This window comes from Equus asinus, unplaced genomic scaffold (genome assembly GCF_041296235.1).
Source record: "Equus asinus isolate D_3611 breed Donkey unplaced genomic scaffold, EquAss-T2T_v2 contig_197, whole genome shotgun sequence".
NCBI lineage: Eukaryota > Metazoa > Chordata > Mammalia > Perissodactyla > Equidae > Equus > Equus asinus.
This window is the reverse complement of record NW_027224846.1, coordinates 1168391-1180585: the sequence shown is the minus strand read 5'-3', so window position 1 is coordinate 1180585 and position 12195 is coordinate 1168391. Positions and strand designations below refer to the sequence as shown.

The 12195-nt window shown below is 42.4% G+C and overlaps 1 long non-coding RNA gene across 1 annotated transcript in view; it reads right to left on the bottom strand.

Annotated features, from left to right (window-relative positions):
• Nucleotides 1-8395: 8395 nt before the first annotated feature.
• The window catches only part of LOC123276664 (uncharacterized), a 28128-nt gene continuing 24328 nt past the window's right edge, over nucleotides 8396-12195 (bottom strand). Inside the window, exons 2-3 of the long non-coding RNA XR_006513157.2 lie at nucleotides 10021-10127; nucleotides 8396-8529 (exon numbers count right to left, since the gene is read on the bottom strand). This is a non-coding gene — a long non-coding RNA (uncharacterized lncRNA). The remainder of the gene's footprint in view (nucleotides 8530-10020; nucleotides 10128-12195) is intronic.

Genomic DNA, 12195 nt, shown 5'->3' with positions numbered 1-12195 from the left:
CTTTTTTGCATTCTTTCTATCACAGATTGAGGCACCCAACAGCAGTGGCCAAGCTGGGGTGAGGGCTGCTGCTCTGCACAGAGAACAGTGACGCTCGCCTCTCACCAGCCCCCAGGCCCAGGCCCATCTGGGATGGAATCCCCTTCGTAGGCGCCCTGGTCGTCCGTGTCCGGCGAGCAGGAAGAGCGGGAGCTGAAGGACGGCCTCCTCAGGCTAGCGGCCGTGGCTGTGGAGGGCCCGGGCTGCTGTGCCCAACGGACGAGCCCGGCCCGGGAGAGAGCAGCAGAGCGCGGCCGGACTCCGCCGGGCTCGGCTCTGGGCAGGCAGGCGCGGCTCGCCGACGCCTCCCCGGACGGCGGCACAGCAGCCGCGCGCTCCCCGCGCGCGCCGCCGCCCCCACGCTCCCCGGCCGCTGCCCCGCCCCCCCTCCGGCGGTGGACTGCGGACAGCGACAGGGACACCCTCCTGGGAGAACTCCTGGGGCCCCGCCCACACGCTGCTTCGGACCTCCGCGGAGCGGCAAGGTGCGCTGACAGGGACGCAGGGTCCCCGCTATGCTCGCTCTTGGGGAACTGCAGACTCCTCGGGTTCGACTTGAATGTCACACCCGAAACCATGCAACGCCTACAAGAAAACATAGGCAGTATGCTTTTTGACATCAGTCTTAGCAGCCTATTTTCAAGTACCACGTCTGACTGGGCAGTGCAAACAAAACACAAAAGGAACAAATGGGACTACATCAAAGTAAAAGAAATCTTCTGCATGGCAAAGGAAACCATCCCACAAAACCAAAACACAACCTAACAACTGGGAGAAGATACTTGCAAACCATATATCGGATAAGGGGTTTATATCCAAAATACAGAAAGAACTCACACAGCTCAACAACAACAAAAATCAACAACCCAATTAAAAAGACGGGCAAAAGATCTGAGCAGTGATCTCTCCAAAGAAGACATACGGATGGCCAACAGGTAAATGGAAAGGTGCTCAACATCACTAGCCATCAGAGAAAGGCAAATCAAAACTACAAGGAGAGGTCACCCTACTCTGCTCAGAATGGCTCTAATGAAGGAGACAAGAGACAAGTGTGGGAGAGGATGTGGAGGGAAGGGAACTCTCCTGCACTGCTGGTGGGAGTGCAGACAGGTGAAACCACTATGGAAAGCAGTATGTAGTAGCCTCAGAAAACTAAGAATACATCTACCATATATATGATCCAGCTAGCCCACTGCTGGGTATTTATCCAAAGAGCTTGAAAACACCAATGCAGAGAGACACCTGCACCCCTAGGTTCACTGCAGCATTATTCACAACAGCCAAAACTTGCAAGCAACCTAGGTACCCATCAAGGGAAGAATGTCTAAAGAAGATGTGGTATGTATACACAATGGAATACTACTCAGCCCTAAGAAATGATGAGATCCGGCCATTTCTGACAACGTGGATGGACCTTGAGGGTATTACGTGAAGTGAAATAAATCAGAGCGAGAAAGTCAAACACCCACACCAACCCTTTTCATATATTTAACGTATGCTAATTTCTCAGTTGCAAAGTTCGGTATTTACTATCTATGTGTCCAGACTGTTTGGGATTCCTTCTAGGCTCCTTGTCCTTTCATCAGGAGGATGTACAAAAGCAAGATGAAAAGGTGGGAAAAGTAGTGAAAAACTTAGAGCAGACTTGTGGATGGGGTCTCAGGGAATACTTGCCTTTAGCAACTGCAAACAACCAGTTCTCCCTGGGGCTTTTGAGGCTCTGGCTAAGCCTGAGCTGGTCCCGCCCTTTTTCCAGGACTTCTGGTTCCAGCTGCCATTGAGCTTTACTCAGAAGGAATGTGAGGTGGGATGGGGAGAGTTCCCTTTGGCAAGGGAGCATCCTAAGGACCAGCAGGTGCCTGGGGGGATTTCTACCCACGGGGGAAATGGGAGAGGAGCCAATGGAAGCAAACGCTTGGAGTCGTTTGTCTTCCCGGGAGCGGGTGTTTGGGAGCAGCCTGGGTTCTTAGCTGGAGCCCTGTCCTATTTGGGGGACACAAAGTGGACTGGGGACCCAACCTGTCCACTCCCTCCCTTCCTACCTTCACGTTCCTGAGAATGGCCTGCAGGACTGACTCCCAATGTCATCTGCCCAGGGACGGTCATGCTTGACCCTCCCTCCCTCCCTCCCATCCCTACGTTCAGATGCCTGGAATTTAGCTGGAGCTCTGAGCGTCCCGGGTCTTCTGTAAAGAGAAACGTGGGCGCTGCTGTGGGAATGGGCTCCCTGTGTGGTGGCTTCGCTTCTGAAGGTTTTCTTCTCTTTAGAGTGACCCTAAGAGCAGTTTTCCTAATTTGTTTCCCAAACATTTCCATAATCTTAATAAGTCTCACATACACACACACAGACACACACACACACACACACCATGTTCTAGGATGTGCAAGCACTGTTTTAGTTGCTGGCGACAGGTCAGAGAACAAACGAGACCCAGCTTTCAGGGAGGCATCAGTCTCAGAATGTACCTGAAGATATTTGACACCTGACAGGCACAACACATAGGGAAGCCTGAGGAGACGATGATGTCTGGATAGGGCTTCTCTTCCTTCTAGCCCTTCATACAAGAGTGTACTAGAGTCACACCTATGAAGATGACTTTGGTTTTTCTCTATTTTATTTTATTTTAACGTGTGTGTGAGTGAGGAATATTGGCCCTGAGCTAAGATCTGTTGCCAATCTTCCTCTTTTTTTTTCTCCCCACAGCCCCAGTACATAGTTGTATATCCTACTTGTAAGTTAGTCTAGTTTTTCTACGTAGGATGCTGCCACAGCATGGCTTGACAGGTGGTGGGCAGGTCCACGCCCAGGATCTGAACAGGCGAAGCCCAGGCCACCGAAGCAGAGTGCTTGAACTTAACCACTATGTCACTGGCCGGCCCCTCTCTCTATTTTAACAAGAGGATGATTGCTACTTTCTTTTCCTCTTAAAGAGTAAAATATGATTTTTTTAAATACAGGAAATTTGGAGGAGAAAATTTAAAATTACCCATAATCAAACATCTCAGAGAAATCAAGGCTGTTGTGGTGATGTGCAGCTTCCCTCGTATTTTTCTATATCTGTATATCCTGAAACATTGCTTTCTTATAAAAAAATTTTTTGTACAACAATTTCCCCAGTAGTACTATACTCACAGGTATTACCTATACATTTAATGTGTATTTTCAAAACAGCTTTATGAAAGGAAGGAGGGAGGGAGGCAAGGAGGGAGGAAAGAAACTCAAGAGAGAAAGAAAAAGGTTGCCAACTGGCTACCCCAGTGGAGAGCCCAGTACACTTCCCATTGCAAAATCCTGTACAGCCGGATAGCCAGGAACCGCAACCAGTGTTGCCTTCCCAGGGTTCTTGGCTTACATTGAATATGGTCCATTCATTCCACATTTCTGGGTGCGGGACATTGAATTGGTTTCTTTTCCAGAAAATCTGAAAGATTCCTCATTTTAGTCATTCGGGTATTAGATCATTTGAAAAATGGAAATTTCCAAAATAATTAAGTCACACAACTTTTTTTTTTTACCCCCAAGAAAAGAGATTTCTGGTGTGAAGCATGTAGAAGCTTCTCTCATTAAAACTCCTGGAAAGAGGCGGCTGGGCCTTATCGGGGAGTCCATAAGCTGTGCTGGTTGTGGCTCCACTCCCTAGTGAAATCCAGTTCTTCTTCCTCTTCTGCTTCGAGCCAAAAGCCCTGCACATTGTAGGGACTGAGAAGACATTGAAGCTACTTAGAGAGGAAGGAAAGCAACTCAACTCTAGCCAAGAAGAATGTGAAATTGCCCGTGGTTGCAAGGGCTTCTAGGAGTGACCAACTGGTTTCCTGGGCCCTTGGTTACCCACTAGCCTCGGAATAGTCAGGCTGAGAGCAGGTTCCAAGGTGTCCTTTAGGCTCTGTTAGTTTCAGCTCTGCACAGGTGGAGCATCTGCAGCATTTTCTCCAACCCAGTGGGGCACAATTTGGGACACACTGCTGCTTCCTATATCAGGGCCACGGGCCACCTGACCCTCAGTTCTTGCCTCTGCAGAACCGAGATGCAGAAATCTTTGGTTTCTGGGACTGAGACATGGGTCCTTGATCCTCTTTAGCTACGTAAGGGGCTCCTGGATCCTCTGGAACTGTCCAGCAACTGACAGACAAGAAATGAAACTAGGGGTGGGATTCAGGGTTCTGGCCCAGAGTCCCCTGTTCTTCCAGTTGAGATGGGACTGAGTGAGGATGCCAACCCACTAGGATGAGCCTTGGGAGCAAAATTTAAGGGGGTGTCTAAAACCTCAGTAATCAACATCAATAATATTTTAGTTGTGATGAAATACACGCAACATAAAATTTTCCACTGGGACCATTTTTAGGTGTACGGTTCAGTGGCATTAAGTAGATTCATACTGTCGTGCAACCACCACTACCATCCATCCACACAACTCTTTGCATTTTGCAAAACTGAAACGAACTCCCCATTCCCCTCTGCCCTAGCCCCTGGCAACCATGCTTCTACTTTCTGTCTCTGTTTAGCTGCTCTAGGTGCTACTTTAGATACATGCTCACAAAAGTCCTGAGAAGGCCCTAGAATTTTGTCTTTGGCTGATCTCCAGGCTCAGTGCAAGTGAAGCGAAGTGAAGGAAGTGGAGGCAGAATTGTAAATGAACGGAGTATTGAATGAAGACCCAGGCATAGAGCTAACCTGCAAAGAATTAGAGTTTCCCTCTCTCTCTTTTTGCCTCCTGATGTTCAAGAAATCTCTGTCAAAACACTAGCTGAATGCAAGCTAAAGGAACAGAGACTTCAGAGACCACCCAGGACAAAGAATACAGACTTTACAAAAATAGTTTAGAAAAGACACTAAACAATCAGCTGCAGCCTACAGCAAGCAACAGAAAAACCCTGAACGGGGGATGAATCAGATTTTCAGGGTTACCACATTCTACTATTAAAAAAATTCATTTTCAGCAAAATGTTGTGAAGCATGCAAAGAAATAAGAAAGATGATCCATTCATATAAATCAACAGAAATTCTGGATGAGCCTGAGTGTAGAAGCTTTATTTTACTCTATAATTATAGGGATATACTGGAGCCAGAATTTCTAACTTTTTAACTTTTAAAATTGTAATTCAGGGGCTGGCCTGGTGGCTTAGCGATTAAGTTCACATTGCTTTGCTTCAGCGGCCTGGGGTTTGCTGGTTCAGATCCCGGGCGCAGACATTGGCATCGCCCATCAGGTCATACTGTGGCAATGTCCCATATACAAAATAAAGGAAGATTGGCACAGATGTTAGCTCAGGAACACTCTTCCTCAAGCAAAAAAAGGAAGATTGGCAACAGATGTTAGCTCTGGGCCAATCTTCCTCACCAAAAAAATAAATAAATAAAATAAAGTTGTAATTCAAGCCTAGAGAAAAATTGTAATAGTAAGTGAATTCACATATTCTTCCCATCTAGACTTACTAGTTTTTAACATTTTGTTGTATTTGCTTTGTAGGTATATAAATTCATACACATATACACACATATACATATATTTATATGCAAACATATATACATATTATTTGTATTATTGTCATTGCTGTGAATCATTTGAGAGTAAGTTGCAGACCTCATGACACTTAAGCCCTAGATGTTTTAGCATGTATCATGATAAATTTTAGCATGTATTATGCTAAAGAACAGAGGCATTCTCTTATATAATCACAGCACAATGATCAAATCTTGGAAATGTAACATTAATACAACAACAATATCTAATATATACAACATACTTAGATTTTAAAAATTGGCTGAATAATGTCTTATACAGATTTTTTCCCTAATTCAGCATCCAATCCAGGATTATGCATTGCATTTAGTTTTCATGTCTCTTTAGTTTCCTTTAACCTGGTATATTTTCAGCCTGCCATTGTTTTTTACTACATTGATGTTTTTGAAGAATATAGCCTCACCGTTTTTTAGAATGATCCTCAATTGGGGTTTATCTGATTGTTTCTTCACGATAAGATTTAGGTTATACAGGATTTTTTTTGCTAGCAAAAATGCACAGGATAATGTATCCTTCTCAGGAGGAAATTCTAAAGCAGTGGCTGACATTCCCCAATATGCTGAAAAAGACGTTAAGGGGTTTGTACACCCGGAGGAAAAAAGGGAAGCACTTACTCCCTCAAGATAGTAACAACTACTAATAGCCAATATTTATTAAGTTCTTCTTCTCTCATTTAGTCTTCACAATAACCCATGAGGTAGGTACAATTATTATGCCTATTTTGCACATAACAAAACTGTAACTCAGGTTAAATCACTCTTTCAATGGCACATGCCAGTGGGCTTTGGAATTGGGATTTGAATCCTGGAATCTGGCTTAGCAACAAAGCACTTAACCATTCTCTCTGAAAGATTACTAGCACTTCGCTAAGAAGGCAGAAGAGGTGTGGTAAATAATGTCACAGAAATCATTGCCTTGGTTGGGACCCAGCTGGAGGAAAGAAACAATCAACTGGAAGAAAGTTTGAACACACTAAACAAAAAGAGTGAATGGGGGAACTGCTGACAAAAATCACCTCACGGAGGAGAAGCAGCACAGGCTCAAACTCAGCCTTCAGAGCACAGTATATGTCCTTCACTCAGCGAAGCTGATGCATGGGTTTGGAGCTTCAACAAAATTAGAGGTTGACAGGTGGGGGAGAAAGAATCCTTCACCTACAACTACTCAAGGCCATGCATCATTCCCAACCTGCTCAGGAAGCTAAAAGACTCTACAGTGAAGGCAAACAAATGCCATGACCTCCACTCACTTTAAGAGAAGAATTCCCTCACTATATAAATAGTGCTCAGATAAACAAGATGAGTCAAAGAGAACACACCAAAGCAAGCATTTTATATAAAGAGTGGACCCTGAAAGATCTGTTTATCTTCAAAGATGATTAAATTGAGTTCTATTTATGGTTGACCAGAGGTTTGGACCAACCCTCCCATGGAGTACAAGCTAAATAAAATAAAACAGATGGTAGAAGCCATCAGAGAGCTACCCAGGCAATGAAAATTTGCAGAGACAAGATCTAGAGGAGCCAAAGGAGGTTGAGCTCAACATTTGGGGCCACATTTCTCTTTAAGAGGATTGCTAATTACAAAACCTAAAGTGGTAGCTAAGAGGCTGAGACACTGAAAAGAGCTTTCAGCAACTTCTCAGGGCTGGAGGGACAAAAATCAGAGTCCAGGGCTCACCGTGGAGGATGAGACCTGGTGAACAGCGCAGGCTTTTCACTCGGACCACTGAGGGGCTGGAGCGTAAACAGGGTGAACGAGACATAGACCAGACCTCTCCAGGACGGAAGTCCAGCTCAAACCTTGATTGTCTATTTCTCATTACGTCATTTTTACCATTTCATTTTTAACTTCTAATTTATTGATTATCACTGAATTTGGTGTTGTCAGTGATATTTTAATTTTTCCACATATTTCATGATTTCTCATATATACTTTCACTTACTATTTGCTTTTTAAAAGTTTCCAAAATTTATCTAATTTATTTTGAATATTTTTATTTGCTCTTAAGTTTACTTTTGAATTGATTATATTTGCATTGTTTTCTTTCTCCTAGATTCTTTAACATTTTTGTTTTGTTTTCCTGAAATCTGAAATATTCAAACAGTTTATCTTTTCACTTTCTTTTCTAATAATGAAAATATTTAAATGATATTATTTTTCCCCTGAATATTTGTTTGGCTTTCTTTCATGAGTCTCGACATGGTGGACTCGTATTTTAAAATGATTCAATAGAAATATAATAAGATTTTATTCATTTTCATGAGCAAAATGACCAAAAATAAGTATGAATCTAGAATATGTGAACACTAAAATTTATTTTAAAAACATAAGTGATGCTACACCTTAAATATTAACAGTCAAGTTTACCTTGAAAACTTATTTTAAAATTATAATTTACTTGGCCTGATAAAAATGCAAATAAATGGAAAGAAGGAAAATTTATAGGTCAATTTTGTGATTATAAGACAATAAAATTTATAATTAATACTGAGTCAATTTATATACACAAAAAATAAAACCTCAAATACTGAGAAATTTAAAATTAACTTTTTAATAGTAATTGAGAAAATATGAATAAAAAAGACTCAGGAGTCTGTTTTGTCGTGAAAGAAAGACTCATAGCAGCAATAGTGTAGCAGAACAAACTCTTCCCTAATAAAGGATATGTGGAAAAGTTAAGGATAATGATGATAAATGTAAATAATAGACGTGATTTATTGAGTGACTCTCAGAGGTCAGGATACTTTTTTATTTATTAACTAAAACATATATACAAACACTCCCCTCTGGATATAAATGCACTTTTTAACGTATGCAGTTACTCATTCTGGAGTTTGAAACAAGTTGAACAGTGGAATTTGTTAGGAAAGAAGAATTTCTGTGCTGGATGTGAAGACGCTCCCATTGATCAGCTCACCTGCCCTTTCCGACTTTGGACCTTCCATCTTTGAGTTTGTGCTTCCTTGCTTTGGTTTAATAGATGCAAAACATTCAGGGAGAGGAAATAAAAGAGCACAGGGTCACTTTTCCATTTGGAGAGAAGCTGATGCAGAGAATCAGATAGGGCAGAACTGCTAATGATTTTTACAGAACCTCTTTGTGGAGATGAGGGGGAGGTTATCAGTGAAGTGTCCTCTGCCCCTTACATCCTTACATAGCGTGTATCCTCCTGGATGAGCTCCTTGGAGAATAGGGGAACACATCTGAAGGCATCGCTTTTACATTGATGGATCCTCTGCAGCTCATAGTGTAACCAAACTCACTGGGTTCGCCTCTTGGCGAGTGTGGAGCTAAAAACACTACCAAGGATGAAGTGGGTGGAGAAAAAGGTTTATAGCTTGCTCAAGCAATGGAGAACACTGGGGATAGCTCCCCAAACAGTGTCTCTCCGAGCTTAGTGCTGGTGGAGACTTTGTACATCAGAGTGCACAGGATATGTTACAACTGTGTAACAACTGGGCTCGATCAGGGCACAGGTACAGATCATTACATAATGAGTTCAAGGCACCATTTACATAACAAAGTCAGGGTACCACGACATAGCAAGTTCAATGGAACATGCCATTACATACTGAATTCAAGGAACATGTCATTACATAATGGGTCCATGGTAACTTTTGGTCACTTAGAGCTGGAGTAATTTGTAGGAGTCTTGCAGCAATTGTGTAAGTTTCATTGTAGGATGGCAATGTCTGCAAAAAGGGGGACATCAACCTCTGAAAAACTGCTCATTTATTTTTCTCCTTGTCTGGAAAACATTTGACAGACCATGTTAATTACGGATCAAATTCTCAGTAACCCTTTCCTTGCCTGGTTTCTGGTCACAATAGGAGGCATAGAAAGGTCTTGGGAGTCCAGACAGTGGGACTGAATTGGAAATGGTTTGGGGCTAGAAGTCATAGGGCCCATCTGTTCCTGAAACATTAAAAGATCCAATTCACCTGGTCTTCCCCTAAGATACCTACTTTATGCTTTCTGACTATCTATATAAATAGCTTTGAAAATAGTCCTGCTTACTTGCTGGTTCCTCTGGAAATCTTAAAGGAGCTCTATACCTGGAGCAATCTGAGCTCAGAAGAGTTCCCACTCGCACTCCTGTAATTTCATCAGGTTCCCTGGCTTAGGACTTCAGGATCCCTTAAGACCCCTCACTGGGTTAATTGGAACGAATTCTGGACATTTCAAGGATTGAGGCAAACAAACTCCTTCCCAGAGCAGCATGGTGTTTGCCCTATGAATGAAACTCCTGGGGAAAGAGAGAAAAACGTAGTCCCATAACCCTAGCTGGAGAGGAAAATGAGAGAATCACTAAGATGCTCCAGAACATTCTTTCCTGTGCTCTAGGCTCTTGTTGCCTCTAAGTCTGTTTTTCAGGTACTTACCTTATTTATTCTGTATGCATAGTATGGTCTTAGTTTAGTCAGCTTGGATCTGAAGGTTCAAAATTATTTCCTTACCTTGGGCAGCAAAGTGGAATCATGGCCCTTAAAAAGTGGACCTGAGTCCCTGGACACTGTCCTTCATCAGCTCTGAGATCCAGGCTTCAACACAGAAAAGCACAGAACTACAGAACAAGAAGAGGTATTAGAGAGGACTTATTTTAGAATTTTTAATTTTACAGTTCCCCAAATAAGAATAAACAACATGAAGCATTCTGCAGATTCTAAGGCACTGTGGAGTGACAAGATGCACCATTGTTTTCTGTGTCACCAATAAAGAAAAAACACTGCCAACTGAATTATGACATAATACTTTCTTATTGTTTTGACCTTTTATTTCACATTATTAATAGATCCCTTTTAGACTTATTTAGACCTACTTTTAATCATACATTTTAAAATGAGATATGACTCTCGTACTCATGTAAAAAGGAAAATAAAATGGTTAAGGCATTGCTAAACTTTTCGTGTTCAGAATCCTATTCTTTTTGTGGTGAGGAAGATTGACCCTGAGCTAACATCTGCTGTCAATCTTCCTCCTTTTGCTTGAGGAAGATTGCCCCTGAGCTAATATCTGTGCCAATCTTCTTCCATTTTGTGTATGGGATGCTGCCACAGCATGGCGTGATGAGTGGTGTGTAGGTCTACGCCCGGGATCTGAACCCGTGAACCCTGGGCAGCTGAAGAAGAGTGTGTGAACTTAACCACCAGGCCAGCCCCCAGAATCCTATTCTTCTGAATCATTTTTCCATTCAGTATTGTCTGTGCCTATGTTTTTCCACCCAGTATTGTTTTCCTTGCTGCCAAGAGTATTAGTACCACAGCAATTCTTAAGTATGCTCCACTATTGTGTCTCAGATTGTTACTGAGCAAGAGCTTGTTGCCTGATATGCATAGAAGCTAATACAATGGCACTGGCTTTTGAGAGAAGAAAGAGCTTTATTGCAACGTCAACCAGCAAGGAGATAGGAGGCAAGGCTCAAATCTGTCTCCCTGAGCTGAAGCTGGGACAGACTTTTAAGGAGTTGGGAGTAGGAGTAATTATGCATAACACTAGCTTGTTGGAATCTGATTGGAGGGTGGGAGTGTAACACTCTTATAAGTCCAGTGTGCTACAAATCAAGGGACCCTTCGCTTCTTATTAGGTTCCCCTCACCACTTTCTTCTCACACTGAGTTCCATAGTCAGGGAACTTTTGGTTCCCTGTGGCTTGAGGTCATCTGAGGGCAAGGTTTCCATCTTCTGAGCACATTCCAGCTGCATGTTTTGCAGTTCTTGGTCATTGCCCCTGCAAGATGACCTTGACATGTCGTTATTGATACAATAGGGCCAGTACAAATTGGTTTACGATGGTTCCAGGATTTTCTTCCAAGCTGTTGAAACCTATCCTATGTGCCTGTGTATTGGCACGAGCATGACTACTCACCACTAGCACCTGTTCAACAGCAATTATAAGGTACTTCTGGATTTCAGATACGAAAATATAAAAATATTGCACCTATTAAAATCAGTGAAAACAGAAGGATTCACAGTATAGTCTTCTTTTCACGATAATACAATCACTCCTGAATCATTTCTGAGTAGCTGGTAAATTGTGTGTTCCTTGCCTGTGGTGTTTAGATTCAAGCTGAGAAGTGCCATAATCGTAGTCTCTTGACTAGCTTTGTGAGTCTTGTATGGACAGTAGTAGTATTGTGGGTATCTGCACAGCACACAACAGAAAGATGTCTTGTTAATTTAATCATACTTGTTAGAATTTTGCACTTCAGCTGGTATTTATATTTTACAGTTTTAACTTTAACTTATAGGACGTAAAGTTGGCTGCTGTGTTTTTGTTGGGGAAGATGTTGCTACTGTTGTTGGGAAAAATGAATTATTTAAAACAAAACAAAATAAAATAAACATACATGCATTTGAAAAGTATTACCCTCTTTGGTGGCCCAGGGTTTGCCAGTTTGGGTGCCAGGTGCTGACATGGCACTGCTTGGCAAGCCATGCTGTGGTGGGTGTACCACATATAAAGTAGAGGAAGATGGGCAAGATGTTAACTCAGGGCCAGTCTTCCTTAGCAAAAAAGAGGAGGATTAGTGGCAGATGTTAGCTTGGGGCTAATCTTCCTCAAAAATAAATAAATAAATAAAATTAAATTAAAAAAAAAGAAAAAGAAAAATATTACCCTATAAGTGCTCCGAA